At 57.0% G+C, this 5,235-nt stretch overlaps 1 long non-coding RNA gene across 1 annotated transcript; it reads left to right on the top strand.

Annotated features, from left to right (window-relative positions):
* Window positions 1-1,009: 1,009 nt before the first annotated feature.
* Window positions 1,010-3,822, top strand: LOC115598880. Its single transcript, XR_003987989.1, has 3 exons — window positions 1,010-1,298; window positions 2,720-2,797; window positions 3,612-3,822. It is a non-coding gene; the product is annotated as an uncharacterized LOC115598880 (long non-coding RNA).
* Window positions 3,823-5,235: the final 1,413 nt, after the last annotated feature.

The raw sequence follows: 5,235 nt of genomic DNA, 5'->3' as shown, positions 1-5,235 counted from the left end.
TGCCCGGGCTGTCCCTGATGGTCCCTTTGGAGCAGGGACAAGCTCCAGCTTTTTGTCCCGTTAAACCTAAGGACACCAAAATGACCCCAAGTTACGTGATGGGCCCTTCCCTAGAGCATCCAGGCACAGGTGGGATCGGGACATGGCTCCCGGACAGGGATGTTCCCAAGGCCACCACGGCGGAGGGGAGGATGGAGGGAAAGATGATGGTGAGGACGGTGGGAGGGATGATGGAGGAGATGATGGATGATGGATGCCGGCATCACCACCACACAGAGAAGGGCTCATGCCCCCATATTTGCTCCACCCCCCTCCATCAGGTGTCCGGCGGAAGGAGATAAAGCAGCGGGAGGGGAGCCGGGCCCAGCTCAGCCCCAGACGGCCTTGCTTAGTCAGGCGTTCCCAGTCCTCAGCAATTACGACACGAAGAAAGAAACACACTTGACTTGCAAATAGCGTTGGGCAACCGGCTGAGTCCTCTCCAGCCGCAGCACTAGCCCCGGGGCTGGCCGCGCCGCCTCCGTCTGACACAGTTAAATTTTCGCAGCGAGTGCTGATGACAGAGGATTACAAGAAGGAACAGTCCATCCTCAATAAATGGTTTCACTTGAGAGCTGCAGCCCCATTTGCTAATTCCTCTGGTATTTCTGGCAGCGGCGCCGCTCGCTGCTCGCCCGCGCTGCCAACGTCTTCCTCACCGCGTAAAGCCGCGGGGGGAGCTTTGGGAGGCTTTGAAACCAGCCCGGTCCACAGGCGTGCCCAAAGCTCCTTCCACGGAGTTCCTGGGGCAGCTGGGCAGGCAAAATTGTGCTGGATGGGACGGAGGGGATGTCCCTGTCCCCCCCCCCCTAACCCCCAGGGACACCCATGTGTTCCCCCCATCCCGAATCGCCTGTTCCTGAGCACGAACTTCTTCTCCCACGTTTCCCATGGCTGAACTGGCAATTATCTCCCTGTGGAATTCGCTTCCCACCTCTGCTTACAGTCCCCGACACCACGTGTGCCCGGGCTGGCTGTTCCTCTGCCCGGAACGAAAATAAAACAAACATTCAGATGAAATGGAGCATTAAAGGAAGATCAGGCCGGTCTTAATGTGCCATTAGGAACGATCAGGGCGAGACTCGGGCTGACTCTGCTGTTATTCCTTCCTTTGCAGGTGGCCTTTCCTCGCCCTTGGAAGCCGGGTTGGGGGCAGGGGACCATCCCCGCGTCCTCCGTGGGGACAGAGCTCCAGGCTCAGCTTGCCACGGAAGGACCAAGCTCCTGAGCAGGGCCCGGCACCCCGGGGAAGCAGCCAGGTGAGTGAGTGAGTGCAATAAAGCCACTAAATTGGAAAAGAGATTGCAATTCCTGCTGCTCCCTGCGAGCCTGCGGGAGGGGGAGCGGCCGCTCCGGCGGTGGAGCAACAAGTCGGGAAAAACTCAGGTTCCTTTCTTTCTGCAATTGCCTCTCCAGCCCCCCCACCCCCTCTGCAATTCCCGCAGCACTAAGGCAGGGCTGCAGCCCGGCCGGGGCAGCAGAATAGCCGGGCTTGTTTGCTCTTCAGGGCTGTGCATGAATAAAACATTCCGGGAGCACAGGCTCCTTTTGTCTGGCCCTAGCCGGGCGCTCGGGGGTTTGCCATGTGCGCGCAACTCGGAGGATGAGATTTTAATGGGAAAATGCCTCTGACCGAAATAAAGGACCGATTGTTCTGTCCCTGTCCTTCCCCGGCCGGGGAAAGCTTCCTCCAGGCCACCCTCCTTGTGTTGCTGGGGTCGAAGCATCCTTCATCCCCAAAGTCCTCCCAGGGGAGATGGAGCTGCTGGAGAGGCAGAAAAAGCGGCTCAGGTGCCCACCTGTATCCCCGGGGTCCTTCCTCCCCCCCCCCCCCCCGAACCCTCCAGGCTTCTGCTGAGAAAAGTCTTGGTCAGAAGTGAGTCACAGGCAGAATAACTGAAATTTAGGATGTTTCAGGAGGTAAAGGGGTCAGAGGAGCCCACCCGGAGCTCTGCCTGCATCCCGGAGAGGGCTCCAGCCTGGGCCAGACCTCGGCTCCTGAGCATCCTCTGGGAGAGCCGCGGGTGCAGGGTCAAAATGGGGAAAATCCCCCCAAAAAACGGGTTTGCTGGAAAACCTCGGCTTGTCCGGGGGCAGCGGCAGAAGGAGGGGGAGCAGAGGAACCTCCCTGCCCTCAGCCGGTTGCCTCAACCCAGAAGTCGTGGAGTAAATATCTCCCCCTTCCCCCCAACCCTGAGCTGCAGTGCAGGAGCCAGGGAAGCATCACCTCCCAGAGCAATAAGGCCAATTATTATGAATGATAATTAATGATAATGATACCAACAATAAACCACCAACGACAGCGCTCTGGGAGCCTGATGGAGCGGATTCTGCAGCCACGGAGTTGTCCACCCGCCCGATGTCCCCGTGTCCCACCCTCGGTGCAGAGCTGGGGCCAAGGCAGGGTCGTTTCCCGGTGGCCTCAGGACTTTGTCACCGTGTCCCCAAGCCTCGGGCACCGTTTCTACCCCACAGCCACTGCTCGGGGTTCCCAGCTGGGCTGCGGGTGCTTTAAAAAGGTTTATTTGGGAATAATGAAGCCTCTAAAATCCTGCCAAAGAGGTGATCAGGATGCTTTTTACCTTTCACCTTCCCTGTCCGCGGCTGCAGGAAAAGCGGGTGAAAAAAACAAACAAACAAAAATTACTGAAAGCTCTGATTTTTTCTTTTCCCCCTGAAGAAACAGCAACAGTTTTGATGGCACCAAATTAGCGACAAAATGTTCCTTCCGAACAGGCGGTTTATAACTGGAGACGAGGTTGGTTGGTTGGTTGGTTGGTTGGTTGGTTGTTTTTTGGGGGTTGCTTTGGGTTTGGTTTTTTTTTTAATTATTTTTTTTTTTTTATTTAATTCCCAGCCAAGTGTGATTTCAGCAGCTCTGCTGAAAGCATCCCACCCCCCACCAGTCCCCCTCCCCGGGGTGGCACATTCGCCCCGTCTGGCAGCGGGGATGTGCTTCTATAGGGCTGGATTTTGGGGGAGGAGTGGGGAGGAGGAGAACTCCCGGTCCTGGCAGGGATGAGGGCTGGAAAAGCGGGTGCTGGCCGGGTGCCTCCCGAGCCACCGGGGAGAGGAGAAGCTGCGGGAGGGGCGGGTGTGTGAGCCTGGATTGCTCGCTACAGGCGTGTTGGCTCCGCGTGTGTAAAAACAATAATTAAACGTCAGATGTGGGAGGATTATTAAAGGTTTTATGGCATCTAATCCTTTTTTTTTTTTTTCCCCTAACCTTTCTGTAGGCTGGAATCTGAGGCTAGAGCAATAAAAATGCAAACTACACCCAGATTAATTCCCTGCACCATTATTTTCCCCTCCCCGGCCCATGCCCTCGGTGCTCACGGGGCTGTGGGAGCCGGGACGGGCTCGGCTGCTGGGAGGGGCTGGGTGGGGGGCCAGGGGGATGCTGTGGCTACAGCCCCTCCAGCCTCGGTAGCCTAGGGCCCAGGGTGCTGGGCAGAGGACTGGGGGACTGAGCTGAGCAGTCCCTCTCCCACCCAATTAAAGAACGGAGCTGCGGCGCCTTTCGCAGTTCAAAGCCAGGAGATTTTTTTTTTTTTAATTTTTTTTTTTTTCAGTTCTCTCCTCCTTCAGCATGGCTTATCTCCATGAAATTAGTAATTGGCATTTCTCTCTGAAGCCGGGTAAGCGCCAGCAGCCGGTAACACCCACGCCACACTCCGTTCTCGCCCAGAGGCCCCGCAGCCAAAGCAGAGGCTAATAAAAATAATAACAAGGAATTAAAAAAAAAAAAAAAAAAAAGGCAGAAAGTGCTGAAATCAGATTTTACTTTCCCTTTTGCCTTCCCGGGTGTTTTTTGGGTTTGTTTTTTTTTGGCCTGTTTCTTTTTTTTTTTTTTTTTTTCCAGGCTTACGAAGCAGCGTCAGGAGGGGCAGGAGAGGGCGTGGGGCAAGTTTCGGGCACCCTTCGGCGGGTGCACGGTGGGGAGAGCATGGGGGGTGACTCAGGGTGCTGCCTTCCCCACCAGCCCTGCTCCAGACGCCTCTTTACCCAACCCCGTTTCATCTCCAGAGCACCCCGGGGGCAGCCGCAGCCTCCCCCGGAGCTCCCTGCTTGTCTGGCACGTCGGGGCGGCAACCCCCCTTCCCCCCCCCCCCCCCCCGACAAAACAGGTTTTGGCTGATGATTTCCAGCCTGCTCATTAACTTTGGGTTTCTTCTGGTTGGCTTCATTAATTTTTTTTAATTTTTTCTTTCCAGCTCACCCTGCCCTTGGAGAAGCACGGGATGGTTTGGGTTGGAAGGGAACCTGAAGAGCATTTAGTCTCACCCCCCTGCCAGGGGCAAGGACACCTCTCACCACACCAGGTACATTGTGGAAGGTTTCTTCTTAACACCGAGTGTAAAACCACCCTTTATCCCACCCGTCACTCCTTGTCCTGGGTGGGCTGTCTGTCTCTGGGCGATCCTGAGGCCCAAACCAACCTCCTTTGGGGTTTTTCTGGCAGTGCTGTCCCCTGGGGGGTCTGGAAATGTCCAGTTCTGAATTCCTCAACATAAAAAGGACATGGAGCTGCTCGAGGAAGTCCCAGGGAGATGTTGGGAGGGCTGGAGGGACAGCAGGGACAGCAGCAGCCAAGCTGTGCTCCAGGACACCCCACACACCCCATCTGATTTAACACCCGTGTTTTACTTCTTGTTTCACCTGGATTTTGCCTCAAACTGCCCAGTTAGCCCAGGCTGCCCCATCCCTGGCAGTGTTGAAGGTTATGTGGGGTTTGGAGCACCCTGGGCTGGTGGGAGGGGTCCCTGCCCATGGCGGGGGGGTGGTGCTGGGTGGGTTTTTAAGCTCCCTCGAACCCAAACCACGTTGGGGCAGCTGAGAACAATCATTTCGGGGCCGTTCCCGGGCAGGGTGTGCCGGCGGCTCACCGAGGGTTGTGGCAGATCCTTATCCTCAGGAGCAGAACCAAACCTCCCCGAACCATCCAGCGGGGGGGGTGAGCTGTGTTCCCAGCCCCCGGCACATCCCTCCCAGCCCCCCGGAGCTGTGGGGCACACCCGGGCCCCACGGTTATCAGTGTGGGAGATCCGAGGAGCAGCCCCACGCCCCGACCTGCTGGAGCTTCCCCAGCTCTTCCTCCATCCTCATTGCCAGCTCCTTCCCCAGGCCCCAGTTGGGTGCCCCAGTCCAGCAGCAGGGACACTGGGACAGGGTGGGGGGAGTGGTGTTACCAAGGGG

This window comes from Calypte anna, chromosome 10 (assembly GCF_003957555.1).
Source record: "Calypte anna isolate BGI_N300 chromosome 10, bCalAnn1_v1.p, whole genome shotgun sequence".
Classification (NCBI taxonomy): domain Eukaryota; kingdom Metazoa; phylum Chordata; class Aves; order Apodiformes; family Trochilidae; genus Calypte; species Calypte anna.
The sequence above is the reverse complement of the archived record's forward strand: the minus strand, read 5'-3'. Positions and strand labels throughout refer to the sequence as shown.